Below are 21,149 nucleotides of genomic sequence, written 5' to 3'. Positions count from 1 at the left end.
GGTCCCCCATTGGTTGCTCACGATGCGCAAATGAGACCCGACTTATGGCATATCATACACCAGGGCATACTCACAGGAAATTACCTTTAAGGCATTCACTCTCCTGTCACCCTCTTATCCCGCACAGGTGCGCTCCCTGTCCTGCAATTTCAGTGCAATACCTGGATAGAGCCAGGACAGAGCAGAGCGCTGAGTCTTGACAAGAGAAATGTGTATTTTTTTCACACTCAGGGGCCATTTATCATTGATTGCATTTTCAATGCGATCTGGTCACAATATTAGCACCCTGGATCATATTGCACATACCTCACAACTGTCCCAATTTTGGCGGAACATTTTTTTCTGGGACAGGACTACGTACAGGACTATGGTGTATTTTCGACAGGGTATTGCTGATATTAATCTAGTACATTATCAGGCATGCACTAGCAATATTTACTATGTATTTATTTATCTAGGTGCCCTGACCATGCACTCTCTAATGATTAGTCAGATCTCTGTGGCGGCTGGCCACACCCCCTCTGGAGACTGGCCACACCTCTAAACACAGACCCTTACCACTGCATTCCCCTGAGTATGTAACAATTCTTCAGATTTCTTTTTTTTATACTTATGTTGGTTATGTATACCAAAAATAAAACAGTATTTTGAAAAAGTTACACTGTTATAGATATCAATTACTATCACAAATATTTGTTCATTGTGAAAGTACCACTAGCAATGAATGTTTATATATTGTACTAACAACAGGCTCTGTTATTTGGAAGCCCTGGAGCCATAAAAAAATTAAAAAAATTCTGACTTCTGAAACATACAGTATATTGAATTTGGACTTTCTGGACCTGATTCTAAGTGACAGCATGCCAGTATAGTCCGATCTAGTGAGTTTAAAGCTGGGTACACTCTAGACGATATGTCGGCCGATGCTGTGGATCAGAGCTACATATGTGCTACATATGTGATGGGGAATGTTGCTAGCAATCACAATCTGCCCCCCTGTGGGACCCGGCATCGGCAAGTGTGAATTCCTATTTATTGCTTGCTGTACCATTGCTATCAGTGAGAGCATAACTGGAGCTTGCCAGCTCAGCTGAGATGGCTTGGAATGTCAACCTCTCACATAATGCTTTACCGAAAACTCTGCGTGGTGTTGGCATTGTGGGGGTGCTAGATGTTTCCTCAGTGCAGGGGTGCCGGCATGCCAGCAGAGCCGGCGATGGGGGTTTGCCGGCGGTGTCCTCAGTGTGGGGGTGCCAGTGGTGTTCTTGATGCGGGGGTACCAGTGGTGTCCTTAGTATGGGAGAGTGGCTGGTATCTGTAATGCTGTACCCATTGAAGTCTGTGGGCAAGTGCTTATTGTCTGTCACTGCTCTTTCAACCAATTAGCTGTCAGCCCATTAAATTCAATGGGACTGGCACCTGAGGCAAAACCTGTGAGATCAAACAGCAGGATCTCCAGGTTTTGCCACGATTAGAAGCTGGCAGATATGAGTTGTGGCTCGGATCGCCGTGGATCCCTGAAGTTCAGGAAGGTTTGGTTTCTATGGAAAGCAAACCGATCATCTCTACTAGAGAGACGCAGGAGGTTGGTGCTTGAGACACACAGGTAGGACCACCATGGAAATAGAAGATAAGGCTGGGGACAGTAATTTTCAGTAAGACACCAGTTGGTACTAGGGTTGCCACCTCGTCCCTTTAATTCTGGACACATATTAATTACACAGGTTCTGTGGCTGGCTGACTTCAAGACTCCATTTCACCTGGTTTTAATCAGCCACAGAACCTGTGTAATTAATGTGTCCAGAATTAAAGGGATGAGGTGGCAACCCTAGTTGGTACTGATGCAAATGGTACCAAAATCAGCAAATACTTGTATTTTCTTAATATAAAATTGTTTGATCAGAGAAACTCACATTTTGCCCTGCCTCAAAACTTCTGTTGCTATGTATTATCTATTTGAACCTCTTTTGCATGATAATGACATTGGTTTTATTTCTCCGCAAACAGGCAACTTTCAGACCATGTGATCAGACCTTGTGATTTCCTACATGAATAGTGAATATTGAAGAATATTGAAGACACTGCCTGTCCACGAAGGATCTATTTTTTCAGAGGTTCCCCATTGCAGAGAAATAATATACTGTAGGTAAGAATAGACTCATTCACATTCACGCAGTGTCTATTCACTGGAGAGAGGGACTCTCAGCTCCCTGAGCACTGGGCATGTCACAAGCATGACAAAAAAAGGGGGAGTGGCTGATGGGCAAAGCATTTAAACTTTCGGGGACAAGGTCCCAATCTTCACTACAAGAAAGTTGTGAGGTAATGTATGCTATATGGCGTTCGCTGGTATGCTGTCAGAACTAATGCTATTGGTCTACTAACCTCACCAACATTTGCTTTTGGCCATACCAACATAGGGTCACTTTCAGAAATTTCTCCAGGGTCACTTTCAATTTCAAATAAGTAATGAATTAAATAAATAAATAGATCAGATTGAGTTAGTAAATGCAACATTTCAACAATAGGAATGGCTCTTATCATATAGCTTTTAAGTAACCAGGTGCTGCACACACATCACAATACACAAGGCCTATGGCTGAAACCCAAGAAGCTCTGTATTAGCAGCTTTGAACCTCCTAACTTCCAACTTTGCAGAATTTCCTGTTGTTTTTTGTTTGTTTGTTTGTTTGTTTGTATTTATTTGTTGAATGTAAGTATCAGGCTTTGTCCTTACAGTATGTTGTGTGCAAGAACAACCATAACCTCCTTATGTTCTAAATGCCTAGGGTAATTCTTCACTTTATTTTCTCTGACGTCCTAGTGGATGCTGGGAACTCCGTAAGGACCATGGGGAATAGCGGCTCCGCAGGAGACTGGGCACAAAAGTAAAGCTTTAGGACTACCTGGTGTGCACTGGCTCCTCCCCCTATGACCCTCCTCCAAGCCTCAGTTAGATTTTTGTGCCCGACCGAGCTGGGTGCAATCTAGGGGGCTCTCCTGAGCTTCTTAGAAAAAGTTAGTTTTAGGTTTTTTATTTTCAGTGAGACCTGCTGGCAACAGGCTCACTGCATCGAGGGACTAAGGGGAGAAGAAGCGAACCTGCCTGCTTGCAGCCAGCTTGGGCTTCTTAGGCTACTGGACACCATTAGCTCCAGAGGGACCGAACACAGGCCCAGCCTCGGAGTCCGGTCCCAGAGCCGCGCCGCCGGCCCCCTTACAAAGCCAGAAGCAAGAAGAGGTCCGGAAAATCGGCGGCAGAAGACATCAGTCTTCACCAAGGTAGTGCACCTTCACTGCAGCTGTGCGCCATTGCTCCTCATGCACACCACACACTCCGGTCACTGATGGGTGCAGGGCGCTGGGGGGGGAGGGGCGCCCTGAGCAGCAATATAAACACCTTGGCTGGCAAAAATACATCACATATAACCCCCAGGGCTATATGGATGTATATTAACCCCTGCCAGATTCCAGAAAAAAGCGGGAGAAAAGTCAGCCGAGAAGGGGGCGGAGCCTATCTCCTCAGCACACTGGCGCCATTTTCCCTCACAGCTCTGCTGGAAGGACGTCTCCCTGACTCTCCCCTGCAGTCCTGCACTACAGAAAAGGGTAAAACAAGAGAGGGGGGGGGGGGGCACTAATTAGGCGCAGTATAATATAAACAGCAGCTATAAGGGGAAAAACACTCTGTATAGTGTTATCCCGGTATATATATATAGCGCTCTGGTGTGTGCTGGCATACTCTCCCTCTGTCTCCCCAAAGGGCTAGTGGGGTCCTGTCCTCTATCAGAGCATTCCCTGTGTGTGCTGTGTGTCGGTACGGCTGTGTCGACATGTATGAGGAGGAACATGATGTGGAGGCGGAGCAATTGCCTGTAGTGGAGATGTCACCCCCTAGGGGGTCGACACCTGAGTGGATGGGCTTATGGAAGGAATTACGTGAAGGTGTCAGCTCTTTACAAAAGCAGTTTGATGACATGGGACAGCCGGCTACTCAGCTTGTGCCTGTCCAGGCGTCTCAAAGACCATCAGGGGCGCTTAAATTCTCCCGATAAAAAACTGATAATTCCTAAAAGGTTATTGGCATCATACCCTTTCCCGCCAGAGGATAGGGCACGTTGGGAAACACCCCCTAGGGTGGACAAAGCGCTCACACGCTTGTCTAAACAGGTGGCACTGCCGTCTCCTGATACGGCCGCCCTTAAGGAACCTGCTGACAGAAAGCAGGAGAATATCCTAAAATGTATATACACTCACACGGGTGTTATACTGCGACCAGCAATCGCCTCAGCCTGGATGTGCAGTGCTGGGGTGGCTTGGTCGGATTCCCTGACTGAAAATATTGATACCCTGGATAGGGACAGTATATTACTGACTATAGAGCATTTAAAAGATGCATTTTTATATATGCGTGATGCACAGAGGGATATTTGCCGACTGGCATCAAGAGTAAGTGCGCTGTCCATATCCGCCAGAAGAGGGTTATGGACGCGGCAGTGGTCAGGTGATGCTGATTCCAAAAGGCATATGGAAGTATTGCCTTATAAAGGGGAGGAGTTATTTGGGGTAGGTCTATCAGACCTGGTGTCCACGGCAACTGCTGGGAAATCCACATTTTTACCCCAGGTAGCCTCTCAACATAAGAAGACGCCGTATTATCAGGCGCAGTCCTTTCGGCCCCGTAAGGGCAAGCGGGCAAAAGGCTCCTCATTTCTGCCCCGGGGCAGAGGGAGAGTAAAAAAGCTGCAGCAAACAGCCAGTTCCCAGGAACAGAAGTCCTCTCCCGCTTCTGCCAAGTCCTCAGCATGACGCTGGGGCTCTACAGGCGGACTCAGGCACGGTGGGGGCCCGTCTCAAGAATTTCAGCGCACAGTGGGCTCACTCACAAGTGGACCCCTGGATCCTTCAGGTAGTATCTCAGGGGTACAAATTGGAATTCGAGACGTCTCCCCCTCGCCGTTTCCTAAAGTCTGCCTTACCGACGTCTCCCTCCGACAGGGTGGCGGTATTGGAAGCCATTCACAAGCTGTATTCCCAGCAGGTGATAATCAAGGTACCCCTCCTGCAACAGGGAAAGGGGTATTATTCCACGCTGTTTGTGGTACCGAAGCCGGACGGCTCGGTGAGACCTATTTTAAATCTAAAATCTTTGAACACTTACATACAGAGGTTCAAATTCAAGATGGAATCACTCAGAGCGGTGATCGCGAACCTGGAAGAAGGGGATTATATGGTGTCTCTGGACATCAAGGATGCTTACCTCCATGTCCCAATTTACCCTTCTCACCAAGGGTACCTCAGGTTTGTGGTACAGAACTGCCACTATCAGTTTCAGACGCTGCCGTTTGGATTGTCCACGGCACCCCGGGTCTTTACCAAAGTAATGGCCGAAATGATGATACTTCTTCGAAGGAAAGGAGTTTTAATTATCCCTTACTTGGACAATCTCCTGATAAGGGCAAGATCCAGGGAACAGTCGGTAGTCAGAGGAGCACTATCTCAAGTAGTGCTGCGGCAGCACGGTTGGATTCTCAATATCCCAAAATCGCAGCTGATCCCGACGACACGTCTTCTATTCCTAGGGATGATCCTGGTCACAGTCCAGAAAAAGGTGTTTCTCCCAGAAGAGAAAGCCAGGGAGTTATCCGAGCTAGTCAGAAACCTCTTAAAATCAGGCCAAGTATCAGTGCATCAATGCACAAGGGTCCTGGGAAAAATGGTGGCTTCCTACGAAGCAATCCCATTCGGCAGATTCCACGCAAGAACATTCCAGTGGGACCTGCTGGACAAATGGTCCGGATCGCATCTTCAGATGCATCAGCGGATAACCCTGTCCCCAAGGACAAGGGTGTCTCTCCTGTGGTGGTTGCAGAGTGCTCATCTTCTAGAGGGCCGCAGATTCGGCATTCAGGACTGGGTCCTGGTGACCACAGATGCCAGCCTGCGAGGGAGCAGTCACACAGGGAAAAAATTTCCAGGGCTTGTGGTCAAGCCTGGAGACATCACTTCACATAAATATCCTGGAGCTAAGGGCCATTTACAATGCTCTAAGCCAAGCAAGGCCTCTGCTTCAAGGTCAGCCGGTGCTGATCCAGTCGGACAACATCACGGCAGTCGCCCACGTAAACAGACAGGGCGTCACAAGAAGCAGGGCAATGGCAGAAGCTGCAAGGATTCTTCGCTGGGCGGAAAATCATGTGATAGCACTGTCAGCAGTGTTCATTCCGGGAGTGGACAACTGGGAAGCAGACTTCCTCAGCAGGCACGACCTCCACCCGGGAGAGTGGGGACTTCACCCAGAAGTCTTCCACATGATTGTAAACCGTTGGGAAAAACCAAAGGTGGACATGATGGCGTCCCGCCTCAACAAAAAACTGGACAGATATTGCGCCAGGTCAAGGGACCCTCAAGCAATAGCTGTGGACGCTCTGGTAACACCGTGGGTGTACCAGTCAGTGTATGTGTTCCCTCCTCTGCCTCTCATACCCAAGGTGCTGAGAATTATACGGCGGGGAGGAGTAAGAACTATTCTCGTGGCTCCGGATTGGCCAAGAAGGACTTGGTACCCGGAACTTCAAGAAATGCTCACAGAGGACCCGTGGCCTCTACCTCTGAGAAGGGACCTGCTCCAGCAGGGACCCTGTCTGTTCCAAGACTTACCGCGGCTGCGTTTGACGGCATGGCGGTTGAACGCCGGATCCTAAAGGAAAAAGGCATTCCAGACGAAGTCATCCCTACTTTGATAAAAGCCAGAAAGGATGTAACCGCAAGCATTATCACCGCATCTGGCGGAAATATGTTGCGTGGTGCGAGGCCAAAAAGGCCCCGACGGAGGAATTTCAACTGGGTCGATTCCTGCATTTCCTGCAAGCAGGAGTGTCTATGGGCCTAAAATTAGGATCCATTAAGGTCCAGATTTCGGCCCTGTCGATTTTCTTTCAAAGAGAACTGGTTTCAGTGCCTGAAGTCCAGACGTTTGTTAAGGGAGTGCTACATATACAGCCTCCTTTTGTGCCTCCAGTGGCACCCTGGGATCTGAACGTTGTTTTGGGTTTCCTAAAATCACATTGGTTTGAACCACTCAACACTGTGGACTTAAAATATCTCACATGGAAAGTGGTCATGATGTTGGCCCTGGCTTCGGCCAGGCGTGTGTCAGAATTGGCGGCTTTATCCTGTAAAAGCCCTTACCTGATTTTTCATACGGACAGGGCAGAATTGAGGACTCGTCCTCAATTTCTCCCTAAGGTGGTTTCAGCGTTTCACCTGAACCAGCCTATTGTGGTACCTGCGGCTACTAGGGACTTGGAGGACTCCAAGTTGCTGGACGTTGTCAGGGCCCTGAAAATATATGTTTCCAGGACGGCTGGAGTCAGAAAATCTGACTCGCTGTTTATCCTGTACGCACCCAACAAGCTGGGTGCTCCTGCTTCTAAGCAGACTATTGCTCGCTGGATTTGTAGTACAATTCAGCTTGCACATTCGGTGGCAGGCCTGCCACAGCCAAAATCTGTAAAAGCCCATTCCACGAGGAAGGTGGGCTCATCTTGGGCGGCTGCCCGAGGGGTCTCGGCTTTACAACTTTGCCGAGCAGCTACTTGGTCAGGGGCAAACACGTTTGCTAAATTCTACAAATTTGATACCCTGGCTGAGGAGGACCTTGAGTTCTCTCATTCGGTGCTGCAGAGTCATCCGCACTCTCCCGCCCGTTTGGGAGCTTTGGTATAATCCCCATGGTCCTTACGCAGTTCCCAGCATCCACTAGGACGTCAGAGAAAATAAGAATTTACTTACCGATAATTCTATTTCTCGTAGTCCGTAGTGGATGCTGGGCGCCCATCCCAAGTGCGGATTATCTGCAATACTTGTACATAGTTATTGTTAACAAATCGGGTTATTGTTGTTGTGAGCCATCTATCCAGAGGCTCCTCTGTTATCATGCTGTTAACTGGGTTCAGATCACAAGTTGTACGGTGTGATTGGTGTGGCTGGTATGAGTCTTACCTGGGATTCATAAATCCTTCCTTATTGTGTACGCTCGTCCGGGCACAGTATCCTAACTGAGGCTTGGAGGAGGGTCATAGGGGGAGGAGCCAGTGCACACCAGGTAGTCCTAAAGCTTTTCTTTTGTGCCCAGTCTCCTGCGGAGCCGCTATTCCCCATGGTCCTTACGGAGTTCCCAGCATCCACTACGGACTACGAGAAATAGAATTATCGGTAAGTAAATTCTTATTATTTATTATATTGATGTCCCATGAAGTGATTTATACATGCGGACTGATTACACACAGGAAGTGGTGGTGGCCTACATTTTTGTTATTTCTCATGGCCTATGGTAATCTTTAACTCTCACTGATAGGACACACACTCAAACCAAATGGAAAGAGCAGCCCCAGATGGGTAGTAGGATGGCAGTTTTATGAAGGATATAGGCACGGGCAATGCCCAATATATCATACTAGTGACAGAAGATGGCATTAGACATGAATGAAATGAGTGGCAGGATATACTACGATAGTTCTAACAAAAAACACGTGGGCACATCTTGGCAATTCTTAATACTGTACTACAAGAAAAGGAGTGGCCTCCACCCAGTTTTGTTGTAAATTAAAAAAGCACATGTATAGTCTACTATAGATTACCTATCCAGAATATGTAGGGAGGGGAAGTATTTTGGCAGTGGCGCTTGGTTTGTGTGGGTCTTTTTGTATTTTGGACTATGAATTATGGTTCTGACTCAGAGTGAGCATCCTCCTCAATTTGATTATTATTCATCACTGGTCCTAATGCCTCAGTCACTCAATCACACCACTTGTGTTTTCACACAGCGGAGGTGGTACGTATAATTCTGCATGGGCATACAGCAGGTATTACGAGAGCTCTGGGAAAAGGGACGGGGCAGACGGGACAAATAGACATGATAACACTTGTCAGCTTGCTGGTTGCTCTTCGGATTCAGTTGCACCTGTAAATACATCCTTCCCACACAACTCCATAGTTTAAGCAGATTTTACCACCCCTCTAAGAAACAACTAGATGGCTAACTATAAACACAGACCTTAACTAACGTTGGCCTAATAAACATATTATAACAGCAGATGTCAGGATCTTGGACTATTTCATGCATGTACTAAGTGTTCCTTGTACCTTACCAGGGTCGGCTGTACCTTGCACCTTGTACCTTACCAGGGCTGGTTCTAGACCCCACCCTCCGACAGGTAAAACAGAGTTGGCACACGCCCAAAAATAGGGGCATGGCTTCATAGGGAAGGGGCATGGCCACAGTTATGGCCCCTGTAGCTGTGCCCCCAGTAGTTGTGCCCCCAGTAGATTTGCCCCCTGTAGTAGTGTGCCCCAGTAGTTGTGCCCCCATAATTGACCTCTAGTGTCTGTGCGGCGCTGCAGCCAGGGAGCAGGATGCAGGGTGCGGGTGGGTGGCGGGCACCTGTGGAGTAACTGCGGCCGCGCCCGTGGGCCACAGCGGCCCGGGTCTCTGCCCTGTTTGCACGTGCCTAGAACGCTCCTGTACCTTACCTTATGTTTTGCATGGATTTCAAGATTTCTCTCAGTCTTGCAAGTTCCATGCAGACTTCAGTTTCCAAGGTGCAGCATGTGTCTGTGTTACTCTCTCCTGATTAAGCCACCTGTGTAGATTTCCCTTGTGTGAGTAGGTACAAGTATGTTGTGCACAGCTTCTGGTTTCTCTGTTTATTGTGTTCACAAGAAGTTCCAGCAGCCATGTGTCCTGGTCAGCTGATCGGACTATTCACTAGTAACATAGTAACATAATAACATAGTATCTAAGGTAGAAAAAGACAATTGTCCATCGAGTTCAACCTATTTGTGGTCTCCTATGCAGGATTATTTTGTATAAAAAAGGTCTCCAGGAACAGGAAGGGTACTGTGCATTTTGTCACATTATGTGAGTGACAAGTGAACCTGCATCTTGTCGCCTGTGCAGCTATACCAGGTCAAGCTTTAACCCTTCAGCTGGTAGCCAGTCCGGTTGAGCTTATACATCGGCCGGTAACCAGTCCGGTACAGCTTTATACTTCAGCCGGTAACCAGTCTGGTCCAGCTTATACTTCAGCCGGTCATCAGTCCGGTCCATCATTATACTTCAGCTGGTAACAAGTCCGGTCCAGCTTTACACTTCAGCCGGTAATTAGTCTGGTCCAGCTTATACTTCAGCTGGTAACCAGACCAGTCCAGCTTATGCTTCAGCTGGTAAACAGTTCGGTCCAGCTTTATACTTCAGCTGGTAATCAGTCCCGTCCAGCTTATACTTCAGCTAATAAGAAATCCGGTCCAGCTTATACTTTAGCCACTAACCAGCCTGGTCCAGCTGTATACTTCAGCCGGTAACCAGTCCAGTCCATCTTTATCCTTCAGCTGGTAACAAGTCCAGTCCAGCTTTATACTTCAGCCGGTAACCAGTCTGGACCAGCTTTAATCCTTCAGCCGGTAACCAGTCCAGTCCAGCTTTAACCCTTCAGCTGGTATCCAGCCAGTCCAGGTTTAATCCTTCATTCCTACTAAAGGCAGTTCTCACTGCTAACCAAATGTTATGGGAAAGAGTTACATTCAGCCCTCTCGATTCAAGCCACATGTTGCAGCTGTTGGACTCTAGTCATAACCTGAAGCAGGTGTGGTCTTCGGTTTGGCGACGGCCGGGCTCCCGACGACCAGCACACCAGCACTGGAATCCCGACATACCAACAGCTTTTCTCCCTTTTAGGGGTCCACGACCCCCCTGGAGGGAGAATAAGGGGCCTTTTTTGAAAAGCGAACAGTGATTGGCAGGGCCTGAATCCCTTCAGATCCAGCCCTGCCAGCAGACTCGTGGAGCTGCAATGGCTTGCAGGTCTAGCTAGACCCAGCCACAGTATAGTTGCTGATGCAGAGATGGGTGCTAAGTAAAAAAGCAGAGTAACTTTGCATCTGGGCAAGCTATGTTGCAATGTCTATTACTGTGTTCAACAATGGCATTTTTATCTGTCAATAACACATACACAAAATGCCTGATGCAGAGTAAATAAATTAAGTGTATGTTGCACTCTGCAGTCACCATCCTGCAGGTGCTGCAAGTAACAATGCCATCACATAAGCCTTCTAATAAAAAAATAACAGCCTCCAGCTGTTGTTGAACTACGCATCCCAGCATGCCCTGCAACAGTTTTAGCATGGCCAAATGGCAAAACTGTAGCAAGACATGCTGGTATGTGTAGTTCAACAATAGCTGGAGGGCCAAAGGTTCCCCACCCCTGCCTAAGGGGATAAAAAGAAGTAAAATGTGTCTTGTCATCTGAGGGTAATTGGTGACAAATCAACATGTCCCAAGTGCTGTGGAACTGTAAGCTTATTGTCTGGGATGAGTGGCAGCTCAAGTGGTGGAGATGCAGCGCAGTCCAATATTCAAATATAGGAGCCACATGTTTGGCATCATTTGCAGTGGCAGTTGGTGTGCCTTCCCTATTTGAATATTGGACTGTGCTGCAGCCCGACCTGTCGAGCCGCCACTGCTAAGTATTTAACACTTGGATTAGTTCAAGGCTCACTCAGGCATGGCGTATGATGATGATGTGTCTTATGAGACAGCAATGTAGCCCTGGCTGGGTACCATAAGCCACAAGTGTTAGTGCAACTTCAGCCCTTCAAACAGGTCACATCAGCTAGTAACATATATGTATATTATATACCACACACACATATGTATAATATATAAAAGGGCACATCAGTTAGTAACATATACGTATATTATATACCACACACACATATGCATAATATATAAAAGGGCACATCAGCTAGTAACATATACGTATATTATATACCACACACACATATGTATAATATATAAAAGGGCACAACAGCTAGTAACATATATACGTATTTTATATACCACACACACATATGTATAATATATAACTAACATCTTTCTGATGTGATGTGCACTCCCCTGTCTGCAGCCTACAGCAGCGTAATCCTGTGGGGAAATTAGAAATGGGGTCCTGCTAGCCATATTGGCTCTACCCGTCCGTCCCTTATCCTCTAATTATGTGTGAGGGCAACTGTTACAGTTAAATTAAATAGGAGTAATACCCCATGTTTATTGAATAGCCATTTAGCATAGCATACTACCGGATATCTAGTATCTCTCAAAACCTGTGGCACAGGGGATTATAAATGGGTACCCTGACTGCAGGGCTTCCGCTTCCAACCTTCTTTTGCTCGGGGAGCCCATGTGTTTTTAAAGAGAAAACCTAACCATAAGGGAAGGTATAAAAAAAATGCAGGGATAGCAATGTATATACATGTGTCCTCCTACAGATGGATCCTCCATTATCTTGGCTGTTTCTGCACCTAGACGGAGGTTTAGTCATGCCTAGGCGATAGTTTAGATTGCTGAGTTTAATCACGGACAGGCGTGTTGAGGCACGAGCATGCAATACACATCTCCACCACTGGGTGGCTAATGCTCCACTAATCCAGTACTTTAGTTTGAATAGCGGCTGATTGATCTACAGTACAAGCTCTGGCAAATGGTCAGTGACAACGGTAATGTTAATATACAGTCCTGTACTGCATAGTGTACACACAGATGGTGAAAAATGGTCAGACGGAGAGAGTAAAAAAAAAAGTACAGTTTATACTGACGCAAACTAATGTGTTAAAACACTTGTGTATGCATTGCAGACGCAACTAATGTGTGAGAGGAATAATGTAGTTCATTGACTTTAAAGTATGTACAGTGCACTAAATACCGTGTTTTACATTATGAGCGTCCGAGTCCCCTAACAGCATAAACAAACACCAATGAGAAGGTATCGCTGCTAGCATTACTTTTACAGATAGAACTTGTGTAACTTCCATGCAGCAACGTGGGCTAGTTGTGAAGGCTTCCACCTCCCATGCTGAGAGTCCGGGTTCGATTCCCGAAGTGCCAATCTATTTTTTTTTCTCCTGACATTCACTTTATTATATATTTTTTTCTTTGTAATCCAGTATAATACATTCAATGGAAGGGTGCACACAGGTTTTACATAAATCTGGGTAAATCTGCAGGAATGACTCATTCCGCTATCTAAAATACACAGCGGTAATGAGCACCTGTAGACATACCAGTAAATATAAATTAGTGTATAATAACCAGCCTCGGGCTCTTTGAGCCGGTCCTGGTAGTTTAAATACAGGGGAAAAATTAACTGGGGTCCCCCTGTATTTATACAACCAGCACCAGGCTCTTGGGCCGGCCCTGGTTCCAAACATACGAGGGACAAAAGACGTAGGTGTCCCCCATATTTTTAAAACCAGCACCGGACTCCACTAGCCGAGAAGATAATGTCACAGCCGGGGGACACATTTATGTAGGTCCCTGCAGCCATGGCATTACCCCCCAAACTAGTCACTGCAGATCAAGGACGGGGAGTTCACTGCAACCATTTATAAACTGGAATAGAGGAGGATGGCACCTGGGGATATTGAAATAAACCTTTATATGGAAGTACCTCGCCTTTTGAAGTAAGCGCTCATGTGAGCATCTTGTGCCATGAAATTTGGAATATGAATGAATGAATGAATGCACACGGTCCAGAGTTTGGCCATATCACTTGTAGAAGGCAAAAGACACCTTTATATGTATTGTTTCCATCTTTTCTATGTAAGCACACATGTAAGCGGCACTCCATATGAACCACTGAGGTGAACCTTACGGATAGAATCACACACCCTGAATATTGAATAGCCGAAGAAGTCTAGGTTGACCTCCACCTTTTGTGTCTACATAAGGAGTATTCTGAACATTTGTATTTGATTTGTGTGTTTTTTTTGCATAAAACCTCCCTGTAAGTGGACTTACATAAAGACTTTCCTGTATGAAGAGCTTTGGACTCTGACCCACACGGGTAATACATTCATATACCATTCATTTTCTGCGCCATCTAAGGTTCTTTCCAAATCTTCTTTCTGAACTTATGGTTTGTGTTCCACAGTGGAATGCAAATCCTGGAAGTGCTGCAACCGGCCGGGCATACTCATGCATCCAGAGTCGTAGGGAGGATGGTTCCAGTAGAGCCCGAGCTCCAGGCGCCCAAGACAGTAGAGGGCGCCGCAGCTCGACTCCGCCGGAACCGCTGCAGGCCGCTGACAGCTGACAGCTCGAGCGGCAACTTTCTCCCCCCTCCGCTCCCGTCCGCTCACCTCCCTCCCCTCCCCTCCGCGTCTGGCATGTGTCTGACGTCTGATGCATGGGCGTTTGACGTCATGACGTCAGTGACGTCAGACGGGCGGGGACGCGGCGCAAACATGCAGCACTCATGGCTGAGTCAAAAAAGAAGACAAACGTTGAAAACTCTGTGAGCTTTTGTCTTCTTTTTTGACTCAGCCGTGAGTGCCGCATGTCTGTGCGTTCTATAATATTCATTAATGAGGGCACCCGGCGCCTGTAATATTATTTGAGGGGTGAGTGCCGATCTCGAAATTGGTTATTTATATATATATATATATATATATATATATATATATATATAATATGCATTTCCTATAGTGTCATTTATTTCAGTTACTGTCAGTCACATGTTGGCCACGCCCCCAATTCAGTAAAGGGGAGGGGGGTGACGCCAAAACATACCTTGCTCCAGGCACCATGACACCTTGCTACACCTCTGCATATATCATATAACTAATGTTGGGTACAGCGCTTTGCTAGTAAGTGGTGATAGTGTCAATGTGAATAATTATAAACGTACGTTCCATGCATAGCGTGACAATGCTAAGAATGGAGAATAATATTATGGCACTCAGCTACTGTATATTCTGACCACAATAATGAAGATGTAGTCAAGTTGGTAGTAAGTAATCTCTTTACCATTTATGATGATACAGGTGGTTTAAATCAACTAATATTCGTAGATGAACAAGGTAGTATATATAGCTAAACTAGCATGCTCTGCGCTGTTTGATAAATGTACAGTTCTGTATCAGCTGTATTGTAAAAGTCCAATGTACTGTGCACTCAGTTGTAATCAGTTTAGTACAATAGCACAGACAAGGTTGATTGAGGACTTTGTGGTGCTCAGGATGAAAGTTTCCTTTGGAGCACGCCTCCCCATCCTAAATTTGGCCCCCCTCCCCATGCCAAATTCAAGATAGGGACAGTGCATCAAAATATATGGGCGTGGTTCATGGGGAAAGGCCGTGACCACATTATAGTATCAATATACATTACACCGTACAGTATTGTCCATCAGTGACATTACACAGCACAGTAGTGTTTGTCAGCCATATTACACCACACAGTTAGAGCCCCTTACACACATTACACCACAGTAGAGCAGAGCCCCTTTTATACGTAACACCAGATAGAGCACCTTTTTTTTCACATTACGCCAGGTAGAGCCCCTTATATGCAATACACCAGGTAGAGCCCCTTATACACGTTACGCCAGGTAGAACACTTTATACACATTACACCACGTAGACCCCCTTACACACATTACATGCCAGGTGTAAATTAATTAATGTCTCAAATATAAATGTCCCATACTCAGGATAAATGGTATGAAAGTGTCTCACTCTGGTGGTGTCCTGCTGGTGGAGATCACTTACTAATCTTCCTTTGTGCGCTGTCCTCCCTTTGCTGTCCTGAAGTGAAATTCTGCTAGCCGCAAGGTTCGGCCTACTAGGCGAGTAAGAGGCCACTTCACCTCCCCCTTCGCTTCGGTGGTGGTCAGCGGGGGCGTCCAGCTTGCTGTGCCGGAAATCCTTGTGGCTAAGGAAGCTACAGCGTGTAGCTATTAATGGCCATGAATTCCTGGTTGTGGGCCACATGCACTCTATCTCACCCCCTGCGCTTTTCACTCCTTCACACCCAGCGCCTCTCACTCTCCCATCTCACCCCCTGCTCCTCTCACTCCCCCATCTCACCCCCTGCCCCTCACACTCCCCCATCTCACCCCCTGTGCCACTCACTCCCCCATCTCACCCCTTGTGCTTCTCACTCCACCATCTCACCCCCTGCTCCTCTCACTCCCCCATCTCACCCTCTGCTCCTCTCATCACCTGCTCCTCTCATTTCCCCATCTCACCCCTTGCGCTTCTCACTCCCCCATCTCACCAACTGCACCTCTCATCCCCTGCTCCACTTACTCCCCCATCTCAACCCCAGTGTTTCTCACTCCCCCACTTCACCCCCTGCTCCTCTCACCCCCCAATCTCACCCTCTGCTCCTCTCACTCCTCCATTTCACCCCCTGCTACTCTCACTCCACCATCTCACCCCCCTGCGCTTCTCACTACCCCATCTCACCCCCTGCGCTTTTCACTCCTCCATCTCACCCACAGCACCTCTCAATCCTCCATCCCACCCCCTGCTCCTCTCAGTCCCCCCTCTCACCCCATGTGTCTCTCACTCCCCCATCTCACCCCCTGCTCCTCTCACTCCCAATCTCACCCTTTGTGCCTCTCACTCCACCATCTCACCCCCTGCTCATCTCACTCCCCCATCTCACCCTCTGCTCCTCTCATCACCTGCTCCTCTCATTCTCCCATCTCACTGCCTGCGCTTCTCACTCCCCCATCTCACCAACTGCGCCTCTCATCCCCTGCTCCACTTACTCCCCCATCTCAATCCCTGCGTTTCTTACTCCCCCACTTCACTCCCTGCTCCTCTCACTCCCCAATCTCACCCCCTGCTCCTCTTACTCCTCCATTTCACCCCCTGCTACTCTCACTCCCCCATCTCACCCCCTGCACTTCTCACTACCCCATCTCACCCCCTGCGCTTTTCACTCCCCCATCTCACCGCCTGTGCTTCTCACTACCTTATCTCACCCCCTGCGCTTTTCACTCCCCCATCTCACCCCCAGCGCCTCTCAATCCCCCATCCCACCCCCTGCTCCTCTCAGTCCCCCATCTCACCCCATGTGCCTCTCACTCCCCCATCTCACCCCTGCTCCTCTCACTCCCCAATCTCACCCTCTGCTCCTCTCACTCCTCCATTTCACCCCCTGCTACTCTCACTCCCCCATCTCACCCCCTGTGCTTCTCATTCCACCATCTCACCCCCTGCGCTTTTCACTCCCCCATCTCACCCCCTGCTCCTCTCAATCCCCCATCTGACCCCTGCACTTCTCATTCCACCACTTCACCCCCTGCTCTTCTAACTCCCCAATCTCACCCCCTGCACCTCTCACTCCCCCATCTCACCAACTTCGCCTCTCACCCCATGCTCCTCTCACTCCCGCAGCTTACCCCCTGCTCCTCTCACTCCCCCAGCTCACCCCCTGCTCCTTTCACTCCCTCATCTCACCCCCTGCACCTCTCACTCCCCCATCACACCCCCTGCGCTTCTCACTCCCCCATCTCACCCCCTGCGCTTCTCAATCCCCCATCTCACCCCCTGCTCCTCTCACTCCCCCAGCTCACCCCCTGCTCCTTTCACTCCCCCATCTCACCCCTTGCACCTCTCACTCCCCCATCTCACCCCCTGCGCTTCTCACTCCCCAATCACACCCCCTGCTCCTCTCACTCCCCCATCTCACCAACTTCGCCTCTCACCCCCTGCTCCTCTCACTCCCCCATCTCACCCCCTGCTCCTCTCACTCCCCAATCTCACCCTCTGCTCCTCTCACTCCTCCATTTCACCCCTGCTACTCTCACTCCCCATCTCAACCCCTGCGCTTCTCATTCCCCCATCTCACCCCCTGTGCTTTTCACTCCCCCATCTCACCCCCTGCTGCTCTCAATCCCCCATCTGACCCCTGTACTTCTCATTCCACCACTTCACCCCCTGCTCTTCTCACTCCCCAATATCACCCCCTGCTCCTCTCACTCCCCCATCTCACCAACTTCACCTCTCACCCCCTGCTCCTCTCACTCCCCCAGCTCACCCCCTGCTCCTCTCGCTCCCCCAGCTCACCCCCTGCTCCTTTCACTCCCCCATCTCACCCCCTGCACCTCTCACTCCCCCATCTCACCCCCTGCGCTTCTCACTCCCCCATCTCACCCCCTGCGCTTCTCACTCCCCCATCTCACCCCCTGCGCTTCTCAATCCCCCATCTCACCCCCTGCGCTTCTCACTCCCCCATCTCACCCTCCTGCGCTTCTCAATCCCCCATCTCACCCCCTGCTCCTCTCACTCCCCATCTCACCCCCCTGCACCTCTCACTCCCCCATCTCACCCCCTTCTCCTCTCACTCCATCTCACCCCCTGCGCCTCTCACTCCACCATCTCACCCCCTGTTCCTCTCACTCCCCCATCTCACCCCCTGCACTTCTCACTCCCCCATGTCACCCTCTGCTCCTCTCATCCCCTGTTCCTCTCATTCCCCCATCTCACCCCTGCGATTCTCACTCCCCCATTTCCCAAACTGCGCCTCTCATCCCCTGCTCCACTTACTCCCCCATCTCACCCCCTGCGTTTCTCACTCCCCCACTTCACCCCCTGCTCCTCTCACTCCCCAATCTCACTCCCTGCTCCTCTCACTCCGTAATCTCACCCTCTGCTCCTCTCACTCCTCCATTTCACCCCCTGCTCCTCTCACTCCCCCATCTCACCCTCTGCGTTTCTCACTCCCCCACTTCACCCCCTGCTCCTCTCACTCCCTAGTCTCACCCTCTGCTCCTGTCACTCCTCCATTTCACCCCCTACTCCTCTTACTCCCCCATCTCACCCTCTGCGTTTCTCACTCCCCCACTTTACCCCCTGCTCCTCTCACTCCCCAATCTCACCCCCTGCTCCTCTCACTCCCCAATCTCACCCTCTGCTCCTCTCACTCCTCCATTTCACCCCCTGCTGCTCTCACTCCCCCATCTCACCCCCTGCACTTTTCACTCCCCCATCTCACCCCCTGCTCCTGTCAATCCCCCATCTGACCCCTGCACTTCTCATTCCCCCACTTCACCCCCTGCTCCTCTCACTCCCCCCATCTCACCAACTTCGCCTCTAACCCCCTGCCCCTCTTACTTCCGCAGCTCACCCCGTGCTCCTCTCACTCCCCAAGCTCATCCCCTGCGCTTCTCACTCACCCATATCACCCACGGCGCTTCTCAATCCCCCATCTCACCAACTGCGCCTCTCACCCCTGTTTCTCTCACTCCCCCATCTCACCCCCTGCGCTTCTCACTACCCCATCTCACCAACTGCGCCTCTCACTCCTCCATCTCACCCCTGCTCCTCTTACTTCCCCAGCTCACCCCCTACTCCTCCCACTCCCCCAGCTCACCCTCTGCTCCTCTCATTCCCCCATCTCACCCCTTGTGCCTCTCACCCCCTGCGCTTCTCACTTCCTTATCTCACCCCCTGCTCCTCTCACTCCTCCATCTCACCCCCCTGCACCTCTCACTCCCCCATCTCACCCCCTTCTCCTCTCACTCCATCTCACCCCCTGCGCCTCTCACTCCCCCATCTCACCCCCTGCTCCTCTCACTCCCCCATCTCACCCCTTGTGCCTCTCACTCCACCATCTCACCCCCTGCTCCTCTCACTCCCCCATCTCACTCCCTGCACTTCTCACTCCCCCATTTCACACTCTGCTCCTCTCATCCCTTGTTCCTCTCATTCCCCCATCTCACCCCCTGCGATTCTTACTCCCCCATCTCCCCAACTGCGCCTCTCATCCCCTGCTTCACTTACTCCCCCATCTCACCCCCTGCGTTTCTCACTCCCCCACTTCACCCCCTGCTCCTCTCACTCCCCAATCTCACCCCCTGCTCCTCTCACTTCCTAATCTCACCCTCTGCTCCTCTCACTCCTCCATTTCACCCCCTGCTCCTCTCACTCCCCCATCTCACCCTCTGCGTTTCTCACTCCCCCACTTCACCCCCTGCTCCTCTCACTCCCCAATCTCACCCTATGCTCCTCTCACTCCTCCATTTCACCCCCTGCTCCTCTCACTCCCTGCGCTTTTCACTCCCCCATCTCACCCCCTGCTCCTCTCACTCCCTAATCTCACCCTCTGCTCCTCTCACTCCTCCATTTTACCCCCTGCTCCTCTCACTCCCCCATCTCACCCTCTGCGTTTCTCACTCCCCCACTTCACCCCCTGCTCCTCTCACTCCCCAATCTCACCCCCTGCTCCTCTCACTCCCCAATCTCACCCTCTGCTCCTCTCACTCCTCCATTTCACCCCCTGCTCCTCTCACTCCCCCATCTCACCCCCTGCACTTTTCACTCCCCCATCTCACCCCCTGCTCCTGTCAATCCCCCATCTGACCCCTGCACTTCTCATTCCCCCACTTCACCCCCTGCTCCTCTCACTCCCCAATCTCACCCCCTGCTCCTCTCTCTCCCCCCATCTCACTAACTTCGCCTCTCACCCCCTGCTCCTCTTACTTCCGCAGCTCACCCCCTGCTCCTCTCACTCCCCCAGCTCATCCCCTGCACTTCTCACTCACCCATATCACCCCCGGCGCTTCTAAATCCCCCATCTCACCCCCTGCGTTTCTCACTCCCCCATCTCACCAACTGCGCCTCTCACCCCTGTTTCTCTCACTCCCCCATCTCACCAACTGCGCCTCTCACTCCTCCATCTCACCCCCTGCTCCTCTCACTTCCCCAGCTCACCCCCTACACCTCCCACTCCCCCAGCTCACCCTCTGCTCCTCTCATTCCCCCAACTCACCCCTTGCGCCTCTCACCCCCTGCTCCTCACAACCCCCTGCGCCTCTCACTCCTCCATCTCACCCCCTGCTCATCTCACTTCCCCAGCTCACCCCCTACTCCTCCCACTCCCCAGCTCACCGTCTGCTCCTCTCACTCCCCTATCTCAGCCCTTGCGCCTCTCACCCCCTGCTCCTCACAACCCCCTGCGCTTCTCACTCCCTTATCTCACCCCCTGTTCCTCTCACTCCCCCATCTCGCCAACTGCGCCTTTCACCCCCTGCTCCTCTCACTCCCCCATCTCACCCCCCTGTGCTTCTTACTCCTCCATCTCACCCCCTGCTCCTGTTATTCCCCTCTCTCACCATATCTGCGCTGGCAGTTTGACAGAGGTGGAGCAGGGAACATTGGGTCCCGGCTGTAGTACAGTTTAAAGTTAGCATCGGCTGCCAGTCAATCTCGCTGACCTGCTGCCACTCAAAAGTAGGTGCCGCTCTTTGAATCTGGTGCCGACTGCATGCAAGTCGCAGTTCGCACATGCGCAGTAAGGGTTT

General features: G+C 50.1%; 1 protein-coding gene across 2 annotated transcripts in view; it reads left to right on the top strand.

Annotated features, from left to right (window-relative positions):
• Positions 1-21,149, top strand: part of LOC135050967 (uncharacterized) — a 182,986-nt gene that overhangs the window by 29,331 nt on the left and 132,506 nt on the right. For both annotated transcript variants that reach the window (XM_063957193.1, XM_063957192.1), the window contains exon 2: positions 2,008-2,146. The gene's annotated coding sequence lies outside the window, so the exon portion shown is untranslated. The remainder of the gene's footprint in view (positions 1-2,007; positions 2,147-21,149) is intronic.

This window comes from Pseudophryne corroboree, chromosome 2, assembly GCF_028390025.1.
Source record: "Pseudophryne corroboree isolate aPseCor3 chromosome 2, aPseCor3.hap2, whole genome shotgun sequence".
Lineage (NCBI taxonomy): Eukaryota > Metazoa > Chordata > Amphibia > Anura > Myobatrachidae > Pseudophryne > Pseudophryne corroboree.
This window is presented reverse-complemented; position numbering and strand designations above follow the sequence as displayed.